Genomic DNA, 27,927 nt, shown 5'->3' on the forward strand with positions numbered 1-27,927 from the left:
CTTCTACCAGATACAACTAAACAGGATATGTTGATCGACAGAGCACACCGTATACCTAAACCACGATCCCTGCCTGCATCAACGCCGAGGGATGTAATTGCTCGTCTTCATTATTATCATTTCAAGGATAAAGTTCTATTTGCAGCGAGATCTGAGGCTTCTCTTCCTGACCGGTTTCGGGGAATACAGTTGTTTGCTGATTTGTCTGCAGCCACCTTGATGCGCAGGAGAGAATTTGTGGCTACTACTCGGACGCTGCGTGATCACCAAATTCCTTACAAATGGGGATTCCCCGTCAAGCTTATTATTTCCTTTAAAGATGCGAAACATGTGGTGGACTCTCCAGTCAAAGCTGCTGCGCTGCTCAAAAGTTGGAACTTGGACACTGGAGATATTCCCGGATCGAGCACTTCTAGGCAGTCCAGGGCTACATCTTGACCTAAACTCCCTCTCCGTTTGGAAGAGGAGTGGCAGGAAGTCCATCACCATCGCCGTTCTTCAGTCTCATAATGCTGTAGTGCATATTTCTGTGAAGTATGGTGAAACAATACTGTTATGTTACTCCGGTGCATATATGTGTCTGTAACTCTCATATTATATGAATGTCAGTTATGCTGTTTCATTTGTATGGCCTAGGGTGGAGCCATGTCTGTACCTTGTCGATGCAGAATTTCCCCCCTTCTAGGGCTGCACTGTCAGAACGGCAAGTGCGTACTAGAATGTACCGTTTGGTTTGGATTTTCCTTTTTAGTTGCCCACGTTTTTGGGCTATGTTTTCAGCTCAGCTCGCAAGTAATGCTAGAATATGTCATGATGGAGCCTTTAATGTCTCAGGTAGGCTAATATGCCCAGGGAATAGTAATGTAAAATATGTCCTTTTTAAGAAAACATAATGGTGCTTAAATTTTCTTCTCTTAACACTAAAGGGTTAAACAGCCCATTTAAGAGATCTATGTTATGGGCTGAGGCCAAAAATTTGAAGGCTTCTGTGCTTTGCACGCAGGAGACACATTTAAATTTGCCCGATATTGGGAGGCTTAAACACAAAAACTATCCTCACATCTTTTCAGCTCCGGCTGTTTCTAAAAAAAGGGGCGTGTCTATAGCCTTACACCAATCTGTTGCATTTGTTAAAGATTTTATTCATGTGGATTCAGAGGGGCGTTATGTTATCCTTGTATGTCATTTGAACAATGTGCAATATACTATTGTTAATCTGTATGCACCCAATACACATCAGATTCGGTTTACTAACAAGCTATTTAAACAAATTCATAAATTTCAGAAAGGACACCTTGTGTTAGTGGGAGATTATAACAAAGTCATGTGGCCATCACTTGACTCCACGGCTCCTGGGGCCGCGCATTCTCCCTCAGATTTATTTCAGGTTATAGCTAGAGAGGGTCTTATGGATGTCTGGCGGTTGCAGCATCTAAATGAGAAAGATTTCACATTCTTCTCTCATCCCCATGGTACATATTCTCGTATCGATATGTTTTTTGTGGATAAGATGTTGTTTGACAGAATCCCTTCTTCACGGATAGGGCTGATTACCTGGTCAGACCATGCGCCTATCTCCATAGTGGTGTCTGAACATTTCAACAAAACCCCTTCATTCCCATGGAGAATCAATCATTTCATACTAAACTCCCCTAAATATCAGGACGCACACATGTCCACTCTGGAGGAGTTCTTCAAATTTAATGTGACATCGGATGTGTCCCCCGCAACAGTGTGGTGTGCTCACAAGGCTTTTATTAGGGGTCATTTTATTGGTCTAGCGGCCAAAGACAAAAAAAGCAGAGAAGCTAAGCGTATAAGATTACTGGAGGAAATTCTCCGCCTCACCCAGTTAAATAAAGGTACGCCTTGTGCAAATAGATCGCGGCTGATTAGTCATCTTCATGCGCAACTGCACCAGCTTGATTTATATAGCTATGACAAGGCTTTGAGAAGATTAAAAGTTAAATACTATAGACAAAGCAATCGAGCCGGGGCGTTGTTAGCACAACAACTAAAACACAAAGCCTTCAAAGCTAGGATCCCCTTTCTCCATAACCAACAAAATGACATTATATTTAATCCGCAGGAGATCGCAAACTCTATAGCACAGTACTATTCCTCTCTGTATAATTTAAATCAGGACCCTACTGTCTCCCAACCAACTCCTGAAGTTATTAATGCATTTTTGAACTCCGTCTCTCTCCCAGCAGTTACGGCATCCCAACTTAACGCACTATCACAGCCTTTCCAATTAATTGAAATCTTGGACGCTATAGCTACCCTAAAACCGCAAAAATCTCCGGGTCCGGATGGACTCACCAATGAGTATTTTAAAAAATATAGTACTATCCTTGCTCCCCAACTCCTACATTTATTTTCACAAATTCACTCCACGGGTCAAATGCCCCCAGAAATGCTTCAAGCAACCATTGTCACACTGCCCAAGCCAGGTAAACCTCCGGATCGACCGCAAAATTTTAGACCCATTAGTCTGCTCAACACGGATTTAAAAATATACTCCAAATTGTTAGCTGTGCGCCTGGCTCCCCTGTTGCCTGATTTAGTTCACCAAGACCAGGTGGGTTTCACTCAACAGAGATCTTCAGTAGATGGTACCAGGAGATTTATAGATCTCATAGACTGGGTGGGACGCAGTCAGACGTCCTCTTTGCTTTTATCCGTAGACGCGGAAAAGGCGTTTGACCGTGTGCATTGGGGATACTTGGACGCAGTGCTTGCTAGATTTGGAATTACGGGGAAGGCCCGGGATATTATAATGGCACTATATACACACCCTTCTGCCACTGTGTTAGCCTCAGGGTACCAATCTAATCCGTTTCATATAACCAATGGTACTCGCCAAGGTTGCCCACTCTCCCCCCTAATTTTTACATTGGTCATGGAACCCTTAGCTGAAAAAATCAGATCTAGTAAAGAAATAAAGGGGGTTACCATTGGCTGTATTGAGCACAAAATTGGTCTCTTTGCGGATGATGTACTTATGGTACTATCCAACCCTTGTGAGTCACTTTCTCATGTCATGTCCATTCTGGAGACCTTTAGTAATGTTTCTTACTACAAACTAAATGAAGGTAAATCTAAAATTATGAATATGGGATTACCGACAGATGAGGTTCAAAAGTTGCAAAACTTATACTCCTTTGAATGGACGTCTCAGGGACTTCCATATTTGGGGATTCAATTAGCTTACCCTGCGTCGAGACTTTACGCACTCAATTATCCCCCTCTACTACCTCAACTGGAAAAGCAGCTTGATGACCACCTACGGTTTGAAGTTTCGTGGGTAGGGCGTATTGCAGCTCTTAAAATATTAGTTTTACCGAAAATTCTTTACTTATTTCGAAATTTGCCTATAGGGGTTCCTGTAGCTTATCTACATAAACTGCAACAGCTCTTAATCAAATATGCATGGAAGAAACAAAAAGCGAGAGTAGCTGTTCAAATTCTATATCTCACAGTGGCGCAAGGAGGGTTGGGATTCCCCAATATATTTGCGTATTATCATTCCTGCATTTTAGACCAAATAAGGCAGTGGTTAAATCCAGCGCACGTTAAACATTGGGTTCTAATTGAAAGCAGATGTGGGCAGTTTGAATCTCTTGAGACATACCTGTGGGCTGCAGCACTAAAGCTACCTATTCTGGTTCCGCCTTTGCTGACTATTAAAGCTGCTCTAAACTCGTGGAAATCAGTGGTGGTCAGGAAAGCTCTTTTCCCTATGAGAATGTCAGACATGAGTCTTCGAGTACTTGTGCAATTAATACCTAATTTTAATCTGTCATTCTGGATTGCTCAAGGAATAGGTACAGTGGGGGATATGTGGAGTGGAGGTGTTCTTCCTACTTTTGCAGAGCTTGTTAACAAATTTAACTTACCAACTAAAGATTTCTATAAGTATATTCGCGTACGCCATTTCTTAATAAACCTTCCCGCTAAATCACTCTATGAATCCTACTTTTTTCAGTATCCCAATACTGTAAAGGGGGTTTCCAAAGCATATAGGGCTATACTAGATACCTTACAGCAATCTGAACTCCAGTGTGTTAGGAGGTGGGAAGCTGATTTATCCTTACCTCAGGATAGTGTAGATTGGGAAGCTACCTTTTCGCTGGCCTCCCAACTGTCTAATTCTACTCATCATTTAGAAACTACTAGAAAGGTACTATATAGATGGTATCTAACACCTCACCGCCTTTCCTTAATATATCCTACTACTTCTAATATTTGCTGGAGATGTGGACTGGAAGTAGGGACTCTTATACATATTTTCTGGCATTGTCCGGCTATACGGAATTTTTGGGTCAGGATAGACAAACTCCTGTCGACTGTTTTACAATTCCCAGTGGTTACCACTCCCGCCTTAGCTCTGCTACAAGTGGGTTTAGCTGATTTCCATTCGCATGATAAGTCCATTCTTTTCCATGTACTATGCTCTGCAAAAAATTTTATAGCCAAATATTGGAAAAAAACCTCCACTCCTACAATAACCGAGGTAATTCAGTATGTCAAACTTACTTGTATTATGGAACGAACGATAATCTTACAGAGATCTCAGGTTTCACAATGTCTCCAATGGGATAAATGGACGTCGTCTAGATATTATGTGGATTCCCTGCATACTTAAACTTCCATATAAAGTAATGCTCGTGCTCTTGCAAGCTGAGTTGTTTTGTTTGTTTTGTTTGTTTTGTTTGTTTGCTCTGTTTAACCCCTTAATGACCGGGCATGTTTGTACCTTAATGACCAAGCCAGATTTGTCAAATCTGGTATGTCTGACTTTATCAGAGAATAACTCTGTGAAAGTTTTGAATATCCAAGTAATTCTGACATTGTTTTTTCGTCACATGTTGTACTTTATTTAAGTGGTAAAAGTAGACTGATACGATTTGCGGAAATTAATAAAAAAATAGAAAAATGGAAGAAATTTTTGTAAAAATTACCATTTTCCCCTCATTTTAACTGCAATATGTCACATATGTACACACATACTGTACAATTTTTTAAATTAAATATATATTTCTATCTCTTTACTCTATTTTGGCAGCACTTTTGAAAAAATAAAATAAATTTTCAGCAATTTAGAGGACTTACAAATTGAATAATAATTTTATAAATTTTGAAGTACATTTTGTTTTCCTGCACCAAGCCAGGTTTTCAGAGGCTCATAGTTCTCAGAGTGATGGAAACCCCCACAAATGACCCCATTTAGAAAACTAGACCCCTTAAGGTATTTACCTAAGGGTATAGTAAGTATTTTGACCCCACAGTTTTTTGCTAAATTTAATACATAGCAGGTGGAAAAAAAAATAATTTCACTTTTTTTCATAAAAGTATCAGTTTGAAGACCACTTTCTTTGTAAAGCGACCATGAGAATGAAGAAACACACCCCAAAATCTATCATCCTCTTTCTCCTGTTTTCAAAAATACCCACATTGTGGCCCTAATGCGCTGCCTGGACACACGGCAGGACCCAAAAGGAAGGGAACACCCGGAGGCTTTCAGGACTCATATTTTGCTTGAAAATGTTTTAGGCCCCACTGTACATTTGGAGAAGCTTTGAGCTGCCAGAACGATAGAAACTCCCCATAAACAACCCAATTTCGAAAACTAGACCCCATAAGGTATTTATTTAGGGGTATAGTAATTATTTTGACCCCCACAGTTCTTTGCTAAATTTAATGCATATCAGGTGAAAAAAAAAAAATTTCACTTTTTTCATAAAAGTATTTGTTTGAAGACCGATTTCTTTGTAAAGCGAACATGAAAATGAAGAAACACACCCCAAAATCTATCACCCTCTTTCTCCTCTTTTCAAAAATACCCACATTGTGGCCCTAATGCGTTGTTTGGACACACGGCAGGGCCCCAAAGGAAGGGAACACCCGGAGGCTTTCAGGACTCATATTTTGCTTGAAAATGTTTTAGGCCCCACTGTATATTTGGAGAGGTTTTGAGCTGCCAGAACGATAGAAACTCCCCATAAACGACCCCATTTAGAAAACTAGACCCCTTAAGGTATTTATCTAGGGGTATAGTTAGGATTTTGACCACACAGGTTTTTCGCTAAATATATTGGAATTAGTCTATAAAAATTAAAATGTACTTTTTTTCTGAAACAACATAGAAATTTTTATTATTTACAAGGAATAACGAAGAAAATGCACCCCAACATTTGTAAAGCAATGTCTCCCGATTACGACAATACCCCATATGTGGTAATAAACTGCTGTTTGGACCCACAGCAGGGCTCAGAAGGGAAGGAGCGCCATTTGGATTTATGATTTTGCTGGACTGGTTTTCGGTGCCATGTCGCATTTGCAATGCACTGGAGGGACCAAAACAGTGGAAACCCACCAAAAGTGACCCCATTTTGGAAAAACCTTCAAGGAATTTTTCTAGGGGTATAGTGAGCATTTACACCCCACGGGTCTTTTGCAGAGTTTATTGGAATTAGGGCGCGAAAATTAATATCAACATTTTTTCCACTAAAATGTTGCATTTTCTCATTTTCACAAGGGATAAAGGAGGCAAAAAAACAACCATTGTTTATAAAGCAATTTCTCCCGAGTACGGAAATACCCCACATGTGGTCAAAAGTTTTTTTCATTAGAAATGAATTAACCCTTTCAGGACTGATCCATTTTTTGCTTTCATATTTTAGATTTTCCCTCCCCGCTTTCCAAGAGCCAAAACTTTTTTATTTTTCCATCAATAGAGCGGTGTGAGGGCTTATTTCTTGCGGGAGGAGCTGCAGTTTTTATTGGTACCATTTTTTGGTACATAAAAAGTGATTCAAAAGTTGTATTACATTTTTTTTTTAGAGCGAAGGTGACAAAAAAAAAAATTGCGATTTTGGCGGTTTCAATTATTAAATTTTTTTAAGGTGTGCACTGTGCAAATTAAATATTGGTATATTGTAATAGTTCAGCCTTTTACGGACGTAGCGATACCAATTTTGTTCATTTTTTTACATTACTTTAGAAGAAAAATGCGAAAAGGTGTTTTGTTTTTTTAACTTTAAAAAAAAAAATTCTCACTACTAATAACTATAATTCTTCTACACATTTTATTATTCAATCCCCTTAGGGGACTTGATCCAGCGATCATTGGATCACTGGTACAATATACTGCAATACTAATGTATTGCAGTATATTGTTATTCTTACAGGCTTCTGTAACAGAGCGATCGCTGTACCTGTCCGTTAGTACCGAGGGGGCCTGCTGTAATACACAGCCGACGCCCGCAGCGTATGGAGCGGGCACAGCACGTGAGCCGGCTCCATACATCATCCGCCGCATCATGACGGGCAATTAAGTCATAGTGCGCAAAGGGGTTAATGCGCAGCGGATGGTTCAAAGTGAAAATTGCAATTTTCCACTGATACGCCATTTTAGTGCATAATATGTTGTGCCCAGTTTGTGCCACAGAAGACAAATACTTTATAAAACGTTAAGCGGGTTCTCTCAGGTATGGCGACGCCATATGTGTGGGCGCAAACTGCTGCTTGGGCACGCTGCAGGGCTCAGAAGGGAGGGAGCGCCATTTTGCTTTTGGAGCGCAGATTTTGCTTGGTAGGTTTCTGTTTTGGGTTTTACTGGCGTTTCAGTTTATAATGTGGGGGCAAATGTAAGCTGTGCGGGGTACATCAGGGTATATGTAATCTGTGCGGGGTACATCAGGGTATATGTAATCTGTGCGGGGTACATCAGGGTATATGTAATCTGTGCGGAGAACATCAGGGCATAATAAGAGGGTATAATAATGGGGTAAATAAATAATAATTCATAGATGTGTGGCCGGTGTCGCACTGATAAATGGCGCCCGATCTTATCCGCTTTTGGACACTCTGCACATTTTGCATCGCCATATTCTGAAAGCCAGAACTTTTTTATTTTTTCACCACCGGAGCTGTGTGAGGGCTTATTTGTTGCGGGACAATCTGTACTTTTCATTGGTACCATTTTGGGGTACATGCGGTTTTTTTTGATCACTTTTTATTCAATTTTTTTGCAATCCTGAGCAAAAAAACAGGAATTCTGACACCGTTTTTTAGGTTTTCTTTTTGCGGCGCTCACCGTACGCTATAGGTGACATTTTTACTTTATTCTGCGGGTTGGTACGATTACGGCGATACCAGATGTATATAGGTTTGGTCCTTTTTTTTAGCGTTTGCGCAATAAAATGACTTATTTATAAAAAAAAAAAATTCTGTGTCACCGTAATCTAAGAGCCGTAATTTTTTAATTTTATAGTCAAAAAAGCTGTGTAAGGGCTTGTTTTTTGCGGGACGGATAGAAGTTTTTATTGGTACTATTTTCGGGTACATGCGACTTTTTGATCACTTTTTATTCTTTATTTAGGGAGGGTTGGTGACCAAAAAAATTGCGATTCTGTCATAGTTTTTTATTGATTTTTTTTGGGGTGTTCATCGTGCGGGAAAAATAACATTATAGTTTTATAGCTGGGTTCGTTACGAACGCGGCGATACCAAATATGTGTACTTTTTTAACGTGTTCATTTTTTTTCTATAATAAAAGTCTTATTATAGGAAAAAAAACATTTAGTGTTTATAGAACTTATAACTTTTATTTTTACACTTTTTTTAAAACATTTTTATTACTTTTTTTTACTTTTTTAACTTGTCCCACTAGGGGACACTTAGTCTTGCAGCTTTGATCGCTGCTAGAGTACATTACACTACACACGTAGTGTAATGTACTCTAACTGTCATTGTGACGTGACTGTCACACTGACAGGAAGCAGAGGAGGAACGGCCGGAGGCTGTTCCTCCGAGGCTTCCATACATGGCAACCCGGAGGTCATTATCTGACCTCCGATTGCCGTGACAAGCATCGGTAGCCCCCACGATCACTTCGTGGGGGCTGCTGATGTGCTTCAAACCACTTAAATGCGGCGACGGCAATCCGTCGCCGCACTTAAGGGGTTAACTGCCGAAAGCAGCGGCGATGGTCCGCTGTCCGGCGAGACTGATGTCTCAGCTGTCTAGGACAGCTGTCAGCGCGGGTCTGTCACTCTGTGTTTACACAGAGTGACAGTTTGAAATGCGGACGAAAATGAACGTCATGGTGCGGGAACTAGCAGCCGACCATGACGTTCATTTTCGTCCTTGGTCGTTAAGGGGTTAAGTTCGGTTTATAACTTTTTTCTAAAAAACATTGATGGAGAATCTACATGATCTAAATAGGCATATACATTGGATTCCAGGGTAACTTGGCCCCATGATAGTGACTGGTGTATCGCTTATAACTCATTGCATTTGCTTAACAGGTATAGGTGGTATGTCTGGACGGGATAAAAATTGGTATTTGTATTACTCATTCCCTATTCTACATTCCTTCTGTGGAGGAAACATGATTACTAAAATGTTAATGCACAGTGTATATGCCAAAAGTCTGTATGTGATATCTGATTCTTTTGTCAATAAAAACTTATGTTTTAAAAAAACAAAACTGCACTTTATGTTCTCATGTTTTATGAAAATGTTTTAAAAATATATATTGTTATTATAGAAAATAATTTATTTGAAATATTTATTTTTGTTCATCCGGCAGCTAACAGCGATCTAATTATGTATCAAAGAAAATTTAATTATAATACAATCATATATAAAGAGGTTTGAAAAACATCAAAAGTTACACCATATTTTATGTGTAAAGCTAACATCAGTAACATTGCAATATAACAGATATAGATTATATAATAATATTCAGCATCTTTCAAATGATCACAAACATATGGGAAAAAAAGAAGGTTTTTATTTATGATTCTTTATATTTTTTATTTTTAAAGAATAATCTAATTTTGGAACTAAATATAGAAAGAAATTTTTAAACCATTTCTTCACGGGGTGGTCTTTCAACAGGTGCAATAATTGATGGGAGTGTTGGTAAAGTAGAGTGCCAGCTACTTTGTTTTTAACCCATTAACAGTACATCTTCGATGATGTTTTGCAAAACAATTTGAGACCTTGACTCATAAAGTGTTTTAACCACCCGTGCCTTACGTACTTTAGAGTATTCAAAACGATCTCTTTCGTTGTTCTTCGTTTACATCATCATCAAATTGTTTTAGCACAGCCTGTACTCTTCCAACATTTTTATTGTGGTCAATAACAGCCAAGGTTGTTCTCACCACCATTGCATCAAAGTAAAAATGTACTCTTTTAGGACGATATTTTAATGCACTGGAGTGAAAAACCTCTAGTTCTCCAGTGTGACAAAAGAAGGATAGATGTTGAAAGTCTCTTGTAAGGCTTGGTTTTCCACTATCTGTATCCAGTTTTATCCATTTATAGTATCATCTATATTGGGCAAATTGTGACACTTGAAATAATTTTCCTCTTCATTCCATTCATGTATATTTTGAACATAATACAATAGTGACTTCCATTTTTTAACCAAAACATCTGGGTTTTCATCACAATTTTTGAAACACCACCAGAGATGATTTTTTTTATAGGTGCTATCCACAATGCTGAACAATTTTTTGCTTTAGAGGCAGCAAGCACCTTCTGTCCAATTGATTTTGCAAGGTGCCAAATATCAAACTGGTGATTTACTGACGGATAGTCCTCCCTGATACACTTTCTAATTCCTACGTGTCTGTCTGTGGTTATTATACGAACATTGATGTTGGAATCTATTAAATTATCCAAAGTTGCTTTGAAGGACTTTTTCTGTAGACTAACTGAACTTGCAGGTGGAATAAGCTGTTCCACTGTAAAATCTAACATTTTGCTAGAATCTGTATCCATCATGTTATATATGCAATACTTTGCTGAGAAACCAGGGCTGTCTGACTGTGCATCTCCCACCAAGCAAACTGCATTTCTACCAATTTCATCAAAATTTTCATTCCTTTCCTTTTTCCATTGCTCATGTATCATTGGAAATATGTATTTTGGTTGGTTTCTGTAATATGTTGATCTGAAAATCATGAAAATGTTTAGTAAATAAAAGAACTGCTTGATATTCATGAAATTACATCCACTCAAAACAATTCCTGTTGACAGAAGATGACCCACTGTTTTTTTTATTCACTTTTGGTTGAGTTGTCCAAATTTGTTGTAAGTGGCCTCTGACACACTTGGCATCCACATTAACACATGAACCATATTTTCTGAAATTTATGTGTTCTCTTTTGAATAAGGAACAATAGCAATTAGTTTTTTCAAACTACTTTAACCTGTTAACGCCGAAGGACAGATATATCCGTCCTCTGCAGCTGCTAGTTCGTGCAGAAGGATGGATATATCCGTCCTGTGATGGCGCGGGTACTGCCGCTGTACCCACGCGATCAGCGGCAGGAGCACGGCTGTTATACACAGCCTGGCTCCTGCTGCAACTGCCGGAATCAAAGCGCGCTCCGATTCCAGCAGTTTAACCCATTAAATGCTGCTGTCAATAATGACAGCGACATCTAATGTGTTTGACAGAGGGAGGGAGCTCCCTCTGTCACCCCATTGGCGTCCCCGCAAAGAAATCGCGGATCGCCGTCGGGTTTCCATGGCAGCCGGGGGCCTAACAAAGACCCCCAGGTCTGCCTTCAGCAAATGCCTGTTAGGCCATGCCGAAGGCATGGCCTAATAGATTGCCTGTCAGTTTTACACTGACAGGCAATAATGCTTTGATATACTAATATATGCGATCAGCAGATGACATAGTGAAGTCCCCTGGTGGGACAAAAAAAAAAAAGAAGTAAAACAGTTAAATAAAGTTTGTGAAAAAAAAATAAAAAAATGAGTCAAAATCAAATAAAACTACTTTTTTTGCCCAAAAAGTGGTTTATTTAGTAAAAGTGTCAAAACAAATAACACATACACATATATGGTATCCCCGCGATTGTAATAACTTGAACAATAAAATGAACAGATTAATTAAACCGCTGGATGAACGGCGTCCAAAAAAAACGCAAAAAACAAAGGCAAAATTCTCTCTTTTCTCCCATTCCCCCCATAAAAAAAATAAATAAAAGTTAATCTATAAGTCCTATGTACCCCAAAATAGTACTAATGAAAACGACACATTGGCCTGCAAAAATAAAGCCCACATACGGCCACATTGACGCAAAAATAAAAAAATTACGTCTCTTGGAATGCGGCGATGCAAAAACAAGTAATTTTTTTCTAAAAGGCTTTTTATTGTTCAAATGTAAGGAAAACATATAAAACCTTTACATATTTGGTATCACCGTAATCGTGCCGTCCCATAGAATAAAGGTAACATGTTATTTACGCTGCATAGTAAACGGCGTAAATTTATAACGTGAAAATTAATGCTGGAATAGCTGCTTATTTTCAATTCTCTCCTTACATAAAGTTAATCAAAGTTAATCAATATATTATAAGCATCTAAAAATGGTACAATTACAAAATACAACTCGTCCTGCAAAAACCAAACCCTTATACGGCTATGTCGACGGAATAAAAAAATAGTTACGACTCTTGGAATGCGACCGTGAAAAAATAATCCTTGGTCATTAATGCGCAAAATGGCCTGGTCATTAAGGGGTTAAAAAACAATACATTTTGGTTTGTTGACTGGGTCTTCTTCACATACTTCAATATTCTCTAAATGTGTTATGTCAGATTCATATTCTTCAACTTAATCTTTTTCATCTGTTGTTTCATTTAAAAATTATAATATATCTTCATCTTCCTCTTCTTCTGTGTCGACTAATTAAAAACTATAATCATCTTGGGCCAATGAATCACAATAGATGTCTTCTTCATGTATTGTACGTTTAGATAGATCCAACTGCCTACGTAAGATTGGTGTTTTACCAATAATTGGACTTACTTTGAAATTTTCAGATACAGAATACTTTGTATGGTGACTCTGTGGGATAGATGTTTTTCCAAATTCTGGAAATGAACAGCATGTTACTTCCTCCTGTCTAGACACTGACATTGGGGAATTTAGCTCAACTGGTGGTATATTTTTTTAATGGAGTAATTGGTAATTCCATCTGATCATCCAATTTGAATTCTGTTGTTATTATTTTTTTTATTAACCTCTTCCCGACATTTGCCGAATGGGTACGCCATGGAAAGCTAGTGCTTCCCGCATTTGGCCGTATACATACGCCAAATGCTTGGCATCGGCTCAGAAGCTGAGCCGGTGCCATCATCGCCGGATGTCAGCGGTATCTTACAGCTGACATCTGTCTGTAATGGCGGGGACCGAAATTAGCTTCAATCCCCGCCATTAATCCATTAAATACAGCGCTCAAACGCGATCGCTGCATTTAAGGTGCTTGCAGCTCATCGGAACCCCAGCAATGAAATTGCCGGGGTTCCGGTGACTGCAATGGCAACCGGAGGCCTAATACTGGCCTCCCGGTCTGCCTAGCATGGAAGCCGGTCAGGACCCGCCCGGCGGCGGAGCCTGATTGGCTTTCGTAGCCGCCGGCAAAATGGCGCCAGCTCAGGAGCTGATCCGGCGTCATCAGCGGTGGAAGTCAGCGGTGGAAGTCAGCTGTATGTTACAGCTGACGTCCACCAGTAATGGCAGGAACCGGAGCTAGCTCCAATCCCTGCCATTAACCCCTTCGATGCAGCGATCGAATGCGATCACTGCATCTTAGCGGTTGCTAGCAGATGGCCAGCCCTGACAGGCAATCAGGACTGGCGACTGCTGTTATGGCAACGGGAGACACAATGGCCTCCTGCTCTGCCATTACGGAAGCCGGAAGCCTAATCGGCTTGCTGTCAGTGAATAACTGACAGATCTAATATATTGCACTACGTAGTCCCTAGTGAGACTTGAAAAAAAGTGTAAAAAAAGTTTAAAACAGTGTAAAAAAAAGTGACAAAAATAAGTTTGAAAAAATAATAAAAGTTTAAAGTAATAAAATAAAACGCAATCACCCTGTTCCCTTATCAAGTCCTTTATTATTGAAAAAAAAATAATAAACCATACGTATTTGGTATCCCCAAGACCATAACGTTCCTGAGGTATAAAAAGTTTATATTATTTATTGCACGCGGTGAACAGCGTAAAAAAATACGTAAAAAACTATACCATAGTTTCTGTTTTTTGGTCACTTTGCCCTACAAATATTGGAATAAAAAGTGATCAAAAAGTCGCACGTATCCAAAAATGGTACCTATAAAAACTATAGCTCGTCTCGCAAAAAAACAAGCCCTCATACAGCTCCATCGACAAAAAAGTTAAAAAGTTATGGTTATCACAACTTGGCAACAGAAAAAATACATTATTTTACAAAAGTAATTTTATTGTGCAAAACGTTGTAAAAAAAAAGTGCTATAAAATATGTATCGCCGGAATCAGACTGACCCGCAGAATAAAGGTAATATGTAATTTAAAACGCGTGTTGAACGCTGTATAAAAAAAAACTATGCCAGAATTGCGGTTTTTTGGGTTACCTGGCTTCCCAAAAAATAGGATAAAAGGTGATCAAAAGTCGCATGTACCCCAAAATGGTACCAATAATAACTACAGCTCGTCCCGCAAAAAAAAGCCCTCATAACACTACGTCTATGAAAAAATAAAATTAGTTAAGGCTCCAATATGCCAGGAAAGAAAAAATATGCAGTTGTGCAGCCCGAGGGGAACATTTCTTCTGTTTCAAGAGGCAATTTATCAAGGCCCTAAAATTAAGGAACCAGGAAGGGGAGGGCCCAAACATATCCACTGGAAGCAATGGTGCCCGTATTAATCAGGACAACACTTTCCCAAGCAAAATTCCCCAAACTGCAAAGGTGCGGAGTGTGGACCAAAAGGGGCATAAGAAAGGACGCCATATATCAGTGCGACACTTGCCTCTGCAGAAAGGATTGCTTCACAGCGTAACACACATCTATGGATCATTTTAGTGTTTTTTTTACCCCATTATTATACCACCTGACTATGCCCCTGATATACTCTGCCCAGCTTACATGTAACCCCACATTATAAACGGAAACAGCAATGCTCAAACCAATCTACTACCAAGCAAAATCCGCTCTCCAAAAGCCAAATGGCACTCCCTCCCCTCTGAACCCTACAGCATGCCCAAACAGCAGTTTCCTTCCACATATATGGCATCACCATACCCGGGAGAACCCTTTTAACAATTTTTAGGGTGTGTGTCTCCAGTGGCATAAGCTGGGCATGACATATTTGCCACTGAAATGGCATATCTAGGGAAAAATATAAATTTTTAATTTGCATTTTGCACCATCCGCAGCGCATTCATTTATGGAAAAGACCTGTGGGGTGAAATGCTCACTACACCCCTTAATAAATGCCTTGAGGGGTGTAGTTTCCAAAATGGGGTCACTTTCTTTTTATTATTTCACATCTGAACCTCTGCAATTGTGAACCAATACTTTGTAAATCGCCAAATTAAGCCTCAATTTTACATGGTACTCTGTCACTCCTGAGCCTGGTCGAATGTACAGGCAAAAGATTAAGATCACATGTAGGATGTTTCTAAAACCGGGAAACACTGCATAATAATTAGAGAGCTGTCTTGTTATGGTGGCACAAGCTGGGCACCAAATATTGGCATATCTATGGGAAAAAAATCCCATTTTCACTCTGCAACATCAAGTGCACACTAATTCCTACAAAACACCTGCAGGGTTAACATGCTCACTACACCCCTAGGTGAATGCATTAAGGGGTGTAGTTTCCAAAATGTGGTCTCTTCTGGGGGGGTTTCCACTGTTTTGTTCCCACAGGTGCTCAGAAACCAATCCAGCAAAATCTGCACTCCAAATGGCGCTCCTTCCCTTCTGAGCCCTGCCGTGTTCCCAAACAGCAGTTTATGACCACATATAGGGTATTGACGTACTCGGGAGAAATTGCTTTACAAATGTTGGGTTATTTTTTTCCTTTATTTGTTGAGAAAATGAATTTTTTTTAGCTAAAGCTACGTCTTATTGAAGAAAAGGATTGTTTTTATTTTCACTGCCCAATTCTAATAAATTCTATGAAACACCTGTGGGGTCAAAATGCTCACTACACCCCTAGATGAATTCCTCAAGGGGTGGAGTTTCCTAAATGGAGTCACTCTTTGGGCATTTTTATTGTTTTGTCCCCTCAGGGGCTTTGCAAATGCAACATGGCCTCCGCAAACCATTCCTTCTAAATGTGATCTCCAAAAGCCAAATAGCGCTCTTTCCCTTCTAAGCCCTACCGTGTATCCAAACAGCTGTTTATTACCACATGTGGGATATTGTTTTACTCGAGAGAAATTGCTTTACAAATTTTGTGTTGCTTTTTCTCCTTTAGTCCTTGTGGAAATGAGCAACAAAAAATCGCTAAACCTACATTTTCTTTGAAAAAATTTTGATTTTAATTTTCACAGCCTACTTCCAATAATTTCTGTAAAAAACCTGTCGGGTCAAAATGCTCACTATACCCCTAGATAATTTCCTTGAGGTGTGTAGATTCCCAAATGGGGTCACATTTGGGGGATTTCCACTGTTTTGGCACTGCAAGAGCCCTTCAAACCTGACATGGTGCCTAAAATATATTCTAATAAAACTAAGGCCCCAAAATCCTCTAGGTACTCCTTTGCTTCTTATGCCGGTGCTTCAGTCCAGTAGCACGCTAGGGACACATGTGGGATATTTTCTAAAACTGCAGAATCTTGGCAATAAATATTGAGTTGCATTCCTCTGGTAAAACTTTCTGTGTTATAAAAAAATTAAATAAAAAATTAATTTCTGCAAAAAAATATTCAATTTGTCAATTTCACCTCTACTTTGCTTTAATTCCTGTGAAACGTCTAAAGGGTTAAGAAATTTTCTAAATGCTGTTTTGAATACTTTGAGGGGTGAAGTTTTTAAAATGGGGTGACTTATTGGGGGTTTCTAATATATAAGGCCCTGAAAGCCACTTCACAACTGAACTGGCCCCGTAAAAATAGCCTTTTGAAATTTTCTTGAAAATGTGAGAAATTGCTGCTAAAGTTCAAAGCCTTGTAACGTCCTAGAAAAATAAAAGGACGTTCAAAAAACTATGCCAATCTAAAGTAGACGTATGGGGGATGTTAATTAGCAACAATTTTGTGTGGTATAACTGCCTGTCTTACAAGCAGATACATTTAAATTGAGAAAAAAATTGGTCTTTTTCACAACTAAATACTGAACGTATCGGGCAAATTTTGCCAGTAACATAAAGTCCAATGTGACACGAGTAAAGAATCTCAGAATCGCTTGGATAGGTGAAAGCATTCTGACGTTATTACCACATAAAGTGAAACATGTCAGATTTGAAAAATGAGGCTCTGTCAGGAAGGTCAAAAGTGGCTAAAGAGGGAAGGGGGTTATTAATAATAATAATAATAATAATAATAATAATAATAATAATAATAACAATAACAATAATAATAATAATAATAATACCTGTCTCAATGTTGATGGAAGATTGGATTTCAGAGTTATTAGTCGTGTCCTGTAGAGTGTGTGTCTTATCTCTGGTAATTAAATTTTCTTCAAAAGTTTAATTCCTTTTTGAAAATCCAATCTCAATATCATCCTTTATCAAACAACAAGATGTTCCTCCACACTTTTTTCTAGGTTTATTTGTCTGTGCCACTGCTTATTTTTCGCAATGAACGCAGTTGAAACGGCACGATTTTTCTTCCCAACAAAAATGTCAGTGCTTAAAGCCTTGTCAATAACTTTTACATGTGTAGTAATATTTAGTTTATTTTTTACCGTTGATGACAATGTTGCTAAGAATGATTGTTGTTGCAACACTGTATCTACACGCGTGCTAATTTCTAATGGTTTGATTGTAAAACTTTCTGAAGTAATTGCGCTTTGATTGTCAGATATGTTTGCACACAAACTCTTTCTCTTTCTTTTCAACGATCTTTCCAAAAATTCTGCAGGTGGTTTCTCCAAAGTACTTTTAAGACTTGGAAAAATTGTTGGAACGGCATCAAAATAAAGTTTCTTTTTACAATCATCACATCTATATGATCCAACATCTAAATGATTAGAACATAATCTGTATCGATCTGTTTTTTTTCCAACATATATTTTATCAACCATGTCTTCCAGGTTTGGAAAATGTTTGGGGGCCTGAATGAACCATAGCCTTGGATTGCTAGTTTCTAGGGGGAAACATGCATAACCACTTCAGGGTCTTTATTTTTCTATGTGTTTCCACAATTTTTAATTATGCAGGAAGGCATTTTTTCTGTAATTGTTTCATCTTTAAAAAAAAAATTATAAAATTAAAAACATTAAAATGAAAATGTATCAGTGTGCGTATATAAATATATATGTATATATATATATATATATATTTTTTTTTATTTTTTATTTTTTTTAAATACATGAAAATTATAGTGTCTCTAAAACCTATATTGACTAAAAACATATTGGCTCAACATAATATAAAGCACACATAATTCATAATCATAGTATAAAGAATCCATAGTGCCTCAACATAGTATAAAGAGTAAATAGTGCCTCAACATAGTATACAGACTCCATTGTGCCTCAACATAGTATAAAGGCTCCACACTGCCTCAACATAGTATAAATAGTCCATAGTGCCTCAACATAGTATAAAGACTCCACAGTGCCTCAACATAGTATAAATAGTCCATAGTGCCTCAACATAGTATAAAGGCTCCGCACTGCCTCAACATAGTATAAATAGTCCATAGTGCCTCAACATAGTATAAAGTATTATACAAAAGTGGCAGGACGTGACCCTTAATCTACAACGTAACCTTTATTGGATTTGTTTAACCCCTTAAGGACGCAGCCTAGTTTTGGCCTTAAGGCTCAGAGCCCATTTTTCAAATCTGACATATTTCACTTTATGTGGTAATAACGTCGGAATGCTTAAACCTACCCAAGCGATTCTGAGATTGTTTTCTCGTGACACATTGGGCTTCATGTTCGTGGTAAAATTTGGTCGATATATTCAGTGTTTATTGGTGAAAAATTGCAAAATTTAGAGAAAATTTTGAAAAAATTGCATTTTTCAGAATTTAAATGCATCTGCTTGTAAAACAGACGGTTATACCACCCAAAATAGTTACTAGTTCCCATTTCCCATATGTCTACTTTAGATTGGCATCGTTTTTTGAACATTCTTTTATTTTTCTTGGACGTTACAAGGCTTAGAACATAAACAGCAATTTCTCATATTTTTAAGAAAATTTCAAAAGCCTTTTTTTTAAGGTACCTCTTGAGTTCTGAAGTGGCTTTGTGGGGCCTATGTATTAGAAACCCTGATAAAACACCCCATTTTAAAAACTAGACCCCTCAAAGTATTCAAAACAGCAGTTAGAAAGTTTTTTAACCCTTCAGGCATTTCACAGGAATTAAAGCAAAGTGGAGGTGAAATTTGCAAATTTCATTTTTCTTGCTGAATTTCAATTTTATTCATTTTTTTTTCTGTAACACAGAAGGTTTTACCAGAGAAACACTACTAAATATGTATTGTCCAGATTCTGCAGTTTTTAGAAATGTCCCACATGTGGCCCTACTGCACTCGTGGACTAAAACACAAGCCCTAGAAGCAAAGAAGCACCTAGTGCATTTTGAGTCCTCTTTATTATTAGAATATATTTTAGGCTGCATGCCAGGTTTGAAGAGGTGTTGAGGTGTCAAAACAGTAGGAATCCCCCAATAGTGACCCCATTTTGGAAACTACACCCCTCAAGGAATTCTTTTTGGGTTGTTGTTACCATTTTGACCGCACAGTTTTTTCACAGCACGTATTTGAATTGGGCTCTGAAATGAAAAAAATGTCATTTTTTCCAATAAAATGTCATTTGTGATCAAAATTTCTTATTTTCACAGGGAACAAAATAACCTATTTTGTTGCCCAATTTGTCCTTAGTGTGGCAATACCCCATTTGTGGTGATAAACTGCCGTTTGGGCCCATGGGAGGGCTCAGAAGGAAAGGAGCGCTATATGTTTGTTGGAGTCCAGATTTTGTTGGATTGGTTTTCGGGTGCCATGTCGCATTTGCAGAGCCTCAGAGGTATCAAAGCAATGGAAACCCGCCAGAAGTGACCCCATTTTGGAAACTACACCCCTCAAGGAATTCATTTATGGTTGTTGTTATCATTTTGACCACACAGTTTTTTCACAGCACCTATTTCAATTGGGCTGTGACATTAAAAAAATGACATTTTTTCCAATAAGATGTAATTTTTTACCAAAATTGCTTATTTTCACAGGGAACAAAATACTCAATTTTGTTGCCCAATTTCTCCTGAGTGCATCAATACCCCATTTGTGGCAATAAACTGCCGTTTGGGCCCATGGGAGGCCTCAGAAGGGAAGGAGCGCTGTGTGTTCTTTGGAGTACAGATTTTGCTGGTTTGGTTTTCGGGTGCCATGTCGCATTTGCAGAGCCCCAGAGGTATCAAAGCAATGGAAACCCACCAGAAGTGACCCCATTTTGGAAACTACACCCCTCAAGGCATTCATTTATGGGTAATGTGACCATTTAGACTCCATAGTTTCTTCACAGAACTTATTTGAATTGGGCTGGGAATTAAAAAAATATATATTTTTTCCAATAATATGTCATTTTAGCTCAAAAATTCTTATTTTCACAAGAAATAAAATACTCCATTTTTTTGCCCAATTTGTCCCGAGTGCGGCAATACCCCATTTGTGGTGATAAACTGCCGTTTAGGCCCATGGGAGGGCTCAGAAGGAAAGGAGCGCTGTGTGTTCTTTGGAGTACAGATTTTGCTGGATTGGTTTTCGGGTGCCATGTCGCATTTGCAGAGCCCCAGAGGTATCAAAGCAATAGAAACCCACCACAAATGACACCATTTTGGAAACTACACCCCTCAAGGAATTCATTTATGGGTGTTGTGACCATTTTGATCCCATAGTTTTTTCACAGAACTTATTTGAATTGGGCTGGGAATGAAAACAAAATTATTTTTTTCAAATAATATGTAGTTTTGGCTGAAAATTTCTTATTTTCACAAGAAACAAAATACCCCATTCTGTTGCGCAATTTGTTCTGAGTGCCGCAATACCCCATTTGTTGTGATAAACTGCCGTTTGGGCCCATGGGAGGGCTCAGAAGGAAAGGACCACCATTTGGCCTACTGGGGATTTTCTAGTGCGAAGTCATGTATGCAGAAGCCCCTGAGGTACCAGTACAGTTGAAACCCGCAAGAAGTGACCCCGTTTTAAAAACTACACCCTTAAAGGGAACCTGTCACCAGCATTTCACCTATTAAACCGACTATACCTGGTGGTAGTGGGTGAAAAATCATTTCTATATAACCTATAATCATCTTCTTAGTCGGCTCTGTAGCTTTAGTATTTAGCTTTTTAGTGTTCCCACACCGTATGCTAATGAGCAGAGAAGAGTCAGATCTTCATTTGAAAAGAGTCAAATCTTCGTTTGGAAAGTGTCATATCTTCATTCCTCAAGTCTTTCCAAGTTTACTTCGCCTCCTTACTTTTGATTGACAGCTCCTCGCCTTCCCCAGCACACAAAATCCTGCACTTGTGCATTGATGTCCTCTTTTGGTGTGTGCGCACAAAGGGACACCGCATAATTACGATAAAAGGCGCAAAACGTTTGCAGACCGATATTTACAGTCGGAAGAGGAGTTTAGGAGCGGGGATAATGGCAATGAACTTTTTATAGCAGCGGCCAGTGAGGGAGAAGTAAAGTTCAATAGGTGAAATGCTGGTGACAGGTTCCCTTTAAGGCATTCATCTAGAGGTGTAGTGAGCATTTTGACCGGAGACCTACACCCCATAAACTGTAATGTGGGTTCTCCCGGTTATGGCAATACCCTACATGTGGCTGTTATCAGCTGCCTGGGCACACAGCAGGGCTCAGAGGGGAAAGACGAGGGGGGATAAGCTGTGCGGAGTGCATCAGGGTAAGTAAAATTGGGGTAAATTATAAACCAAGGGATGTATGATAAATTTTAAAACACTTTCATACAGAGCTCTGGTTATTCGGGACACGTGTCACATTGATATATTGTGTCATCCATTATCGCCCTCTTATAGCAGACTTTGCACCTCTTTTGACTTTTTCCCTTCTTGCCAGTTTGGGGAACTTCTCCTGGAAAGTGTTGCCCTGGTACGATGCGTGTGGGCTCACTTCCAGAAGTACTGGGTGCCCCCCCTTCTTGGTCCCTAAAGATTAGGTTCTTGATAATCACCTCTTGAAATTCCAGGAAAGTTCCCGTCTGGCCTGCACATCGATGTAGCATGTACGCATTGTACAATGCCATCTGTATGATGTGCCCGGCCAGCTTCTTATACCACACCGCATGGCGCTGTAGGGCTTCAGGGCTTGATCTTACAAGTCCACACCTCCCATGTACCTATTGTAGTCCAGGATGCTGTCTGGTTTGGGGGTGGCCTTTCCTTCATATATCCTAAACCTGTAGGTATACCCTGATGCACTCTCGCAGCTTATACATCTTCACGCCATACCTTGCCCTCTTACCCGGCAGGTACTAGCGGAATTGAACCCTCCCTTTAAAATGTACCAGGGACTCATCAATAGAAATACACTTCTCTGGGGTGTATGCTTGGGAAAACAGGGCACTGGAACGGTCTAATAGGGGTCTCCGTTTATACAAACGGTCAAAACTGGGGTCATCTCGGGGTGGGCACGGCTTATTATCAGTATAATGTAAGAAGCGAAGTATTGCCTCATTTATATATTTTTTTAGGTTCCAGTTCAGTTCTGAAGTTGCTTTGAGGGGCCCATATATTAGAAACCCCTATCAAATACCCCATTTTAGAAACTAAACCCCTCAAAGTATTCACAACAGCATTTAGAAAGTTTATGAACCCTTTAGGTGTGTCACAAAAATTTAGAGCAAAGTAGAGGTGAAATTTACATTTTTTTTTTGTCAGAAAATCCTCTTTATACCATTTTTTTTATAACACAAAAGGATTTATCAGAGAAACGCAACTTAATACGTATTGCCCAGATTCTGCAGTTTTGAGAAATATCCCACATGTGGCCCTCAGGCGGTAATGGACTGAAGCATCGGCCTCCGAATCAAAGGAGCACCTAGTGGATTTTGAGCCCTCCTTTTTATTAGGCACCATGTCCGGTTTGAAGAGGTCTTGTGGTGCCAAAACATTGGGAACCCCCCAAAAGTGACCCCAATTTGGAAACTAGACCCCTTGAGGAATCCATTGTAGTTTTCTTGGGGTGCATGCGGCTTTTTGATCAGTTTTTATTCTATTTTTAGGTGGCGTGGTGACTAAAAAACAGCAATTGTACGATTGTTTTTTTTTTCGTTTTTTTTTACAGCGTTCACCGTGCGCCATAAATGACATATTCACTTTGTTCTGTGGGGCGATACGATTACGGCGATACCAGATGTTTATAGTTTTTTTTTATGTCTTATGGCGTTTGCACAATAAAATACGTTTTGTAAACAATCATTCACTTTTTGTGTTACCTTATTCTAAGAGCCAGAACGTTTTTATTTTTCAATCAATAAAGCCGTGCGAGGACTTATTTTTTGCGTAACGAACTGTAGTTTCGATCAGTACCATTTTTAGGTACATGCGACTTTTTGATCTCTTTTTATTCCATTTTTTGGGAGGTGAAGTGACCAAAGAATTGTGATTGTGGTTCGGTTTATTATTATTTTATTTTACGGCGTTCACCGTGCGGGATAAATAATGAAATAATTTTGTAGTTCAGGCCGTTACGGACGCGGCGATACCAATTATGTATAGTTTATTTGTTTGTTTATATATTTTTATTAATAATAAAGGACTGATAAGGGAAAAAGGGGGATTTTTACTTTTATTACTTTTAAATCTTTTATTTTCTTATTTTTACACAACTTTTTTTAACTTTTTTTTTACTTTATTACTTTGTCCTACTAGGGGACATGAGGGCAGGAGGCCCTGATCGCTATTCTAATACACTGCACTACATGCGTAGTGCAGTGTATTAGAACTGTCAGCTACTCACTGACAGCAAGCATAGTGGGTCCTGACGTTGTCAGGACCCACTAGGCTTCCGTCTATGGCATAGCCGGACGCCATTGTTTGGTGTCCGGTTGCCATAGTCACCATCGCCGGCCGCTATCGCGTAGCAGGCCGGCGATGGCAGCTTAACCCCTAAAAAGCCGCGATCTCTATAGAACGCGGCTTTTAAGGGGTTAATCAGCGGGGACACAGCGATCGGTCCCCGCTGTAGGAGCTGTGACAGCTGCTGAACAAGACAGCAGCGTCACAGCTCCTGTATGTGTCGGGAGGACGGCCGAAACGGCCATTACTCCCGAGACGTACTATTACGGCATGGAGCGCGAACGATACAGCGGCCATGACGTAATAGTACGTCAAGGAGCGGGAAGGGGTTAAAGAGATACAAAAAAAAATAAAAAATAAACACCCTGGTGTGAAAGTGTTTAACCTTTTCCCGCCGCAGCCATTTTTCAGATTATAATTTTCATTTTTTCCTGCCCATCTTCCAAAAGCCATAACGTCTTTATTTTTCCGTCGATATAGTACTATGAGGGCTTGATTTTTGCGGGACGAGTTGTAGTTTTTCGTAGCACCATTTATTTTGCCATATAATGTACTAGGAAATGGGAAAAAAATTCTTTGTGAGGTAGAAAATGAAAAAAACAGCGATTCCTCCATGTTTTTTTGCGCGCCGTTTTTACAGAATTCACTGTGCAATTAAAACAACATGTTAATTTTATTCTGTGGGTCAATACGATTACGCCGATACCAAATATATATAGTTTCTTCTATATTGGTATGAGGGCTTTTTTTTGTGTGTAGTTTTTCATAATACCATTTTGTTGTACATGCGACGATTTGATCACTTTTTATTTCATTTTTTGTGGGAGATTAGGTGACCAAAAAATAGAGAATCTGGCGTTTACAATTTTTTTTTTTACGCCATTCACCGTGCTTGTTAACTAATTATATATTGTAATAGTTCAGACTTTTACGGAAGCGGTGATACCAATTATGTTTATTTATTTAGTTTTTTTACTATGCTCTAGGGGGAGAATGGGAAAAGGTTTTTTTTTTTAACTTTTAACATTTATTTATTTTGTACACAAAAAAAAAACCTTTATTTAACTCATTTCTAATTTTTTTTATTAGTCCCCCTAGGGGACTTTAACCAGCGATCGTTAGATCGCTTGCACAATATACTGCAATACTAATGTATTGCAGTATATCGTGATTCTGACAGGCAACTATTAAGCCCTGCCGGAGGCAGGGCCTAATAGGTGTACAAAGATGGCGGACCTGGGGGTCTTCATTAGGCCCCAGGCAGCCATAGAAACTATCGCCCCCACCGCGATTGCATTGCGGGGGGCGCGATGAGCGATTAGAGGGGTTCGCCCCCCTCTTTCTAACGATTTAAATGCTGCAGTCGAGTTAAACGAGCGGGATCGCACTCAAACGCGATGCCGCTCGTTACTCTAAAGTGTCGGCTGTAATAAACAGCCAACACCCGCATCATATGAAGCAGGTTCACTCCGTGAGCCTGCTCCATACTTCCCCTACCCGACTTTGGCGTCAAAAAATGGGACATGCCCTATTTTAGGCCGTTTACCCGGCCGCCCGGCTCCCTTAGAAGTCTATGGGGCCGGGTAATACACGGCCATCACCGGAATGTGTCCCGAGTGACGGCCGTGTCTTCCGTTGCTCGCGCTCTCTCTCCTCCTCCTCACAGTGCAGAGTGCATGTGAGGAGGAGGAGGATCTTTTTTTGCTCCCTGTAGGAGTCTGAATCCCCAATCCCCGGCCGTGGATTGGGGATTCCGCTACAGGAGAAGTGAGTGACAACACTGTCCATATATGGACACAGCGACGTCACTCACTTCTGAAGCGGAATCCCCGACCCTATGGCCGGGGATTCCGCTACAGGAGAAGTGAGTGACTACACTGTCCATATATGGACACAGTGACGTCATTCACTTCTGACGCGGAATCCCCGACCCTGTGGCCGGGGAGTCCGCTACTGAAGAAGTGAGTGACCAAACTGTCCATATATATACACAGTGAAGACTCCATAGTGCCTCAACATAGCATAAAGACTCCATAGTGCCTCAACATTGTATAAAGACTCCACAGTGCCTCAACATAGTATAAAGAGTCCATAGTGCAATAACATAGTATAAAGACTCCACAGTGCCTCAACATAGTATAAAGAATCCATAGTACCTCAACATAGTATAAAGACTCCACAGTGCCTCAACATAGTATAAAGAGTCCATAGTACCTCAACATAGTATAAAGACTTCATAGTGCCTCAACATAGTATAAAGACTGCATAGTGCCTCAACATAGTATAAAGACTTCATAGTGCCTCAACATAGTATAAAGACTGCATAGTGCCTCAACATAGTATAAAGAGTCAATAGTGCCTCAACATAGTATAAAGACTCCATAGTACCTCAACATAGTATAAAGACTCCACAGTGCCTCAACATAGTATAAAGAATCCATAGTACCTCAACATAGTATAAAGACTCCACAGCGCCTCAACATAGTATAAAGAGTCCATAGTACCTCAACATAGTATAAACACTTCATAGTGCCTCAACATAGTATAAAGACTGCATAGTGCCTCAACATAGTATAAAGACTGCATAGTGCCTCAACATAGTATAAAGACTTCATAGTGCCTCAACATAGTATAAAGACTGCATAGTGCCTCAACATAGTATAGACTCCATAGTGCCTCAACATAGTATAAAGACTCCATAGTGCCTCAACATAGTATAAAGCACTCATATTGCATCCACATAGTATAAAGACTCCATGTTAGACCCCATGTTAACTAAATCTAAATGTGTGCCTCGCCCAAGATAGAAGGCTGACATAACAATGTTGCTCAAATATAGTCTATTTTGTGCACCGAAATATAAAGTTATAACAGCTTTCTTTTCTATGAATTACTAATATAAAATAATATAATGAAATAAGTCAAAAAGATATAATGAAACATATATAAGTCAATTTAGGAAGGTACCTACAGAGCCAATACAATGTGCTTGTTCCAAAAGCCTCTTAAAATTGTCTTTATATTACTATATAGATATAACATGGGGAGAGCAAGCACAGTGTGTGGCGTCTGATAAGAGGTATGACCCATCGCATAGCTGAAGACGTCTACAAGAACTAATGTGAAGAGTGGGGGGACGATGAAGTGGCGGCAAGAACGTGCACACGTATTGGTAATGCGCGCTCACGCTGTAGAAGAGAGAGGAGAAAAGGGAGAAGTGCACAGGCATGACAGAATGAAGGAAACGGCGGTGGTGGTCGTTTCCATAGAAACAGCTAAATTAATGACATGCGCTTCAGAGGAGGGCATATTTTATAAACGATGCACTACAGAACACAGAAGGTACTTAGAAAGATGTTTATTTTTACATTTCTCGGGTTTGGAACATTAAACTTTATGTTGGGAATAACCCTTTAATAAAAATAAACTATTGTCCAACAAAGCTCAAAATTGATGTCAAAATAATACAAAAAAGAAGATGTTTTAGATCATTGGAACTAAACCTTAAAAAATAAATGTATATTGTACATTAACCTGCTATGAATAGTCTCAGCAGTGGGTAGAAATGTCCAAGGAAACGCTCCTCAGGTAGTGCTGAGAACTCAAATTAAATGAAATTATTAAGATGAAAAAATATTAATTGTAGATTTTTATATGAAATAGAACAAATGGAATATCAGACGAGGCAGGAAATTAACAAACGCTAGTAATGGCTACTACTCTTCGGGATTTTATACAGTTTTATCAGTTTTAATTTGAAATTATCCACCTTTTATACAATGACACAGAATGCCGTGAACTGAATTACAATTCTCTGAAGACCTGAAATATGCCCACATACATAGGAAAGATGTCAATTGAATATGCCCTCAAATGAAAGTTTTTATTTTTTCTATCAA

This window comes from Rhinoderma darwinii, chromosome 1 (assembly GCF_050947455.1).
Source record: "Rhinoderma darwinii isolate aRhiDar2 chromosome 1, aRhiDar2.hap1, whole genome shotgun sequence".
In the NCBI taxonomy this organism is placed as follows: Eukaryota; Metazoa; Chordata; class Amphibia; order Anura; family Rhinodermatidae; genus Rhinoderma; species Rhinoderma darwinii.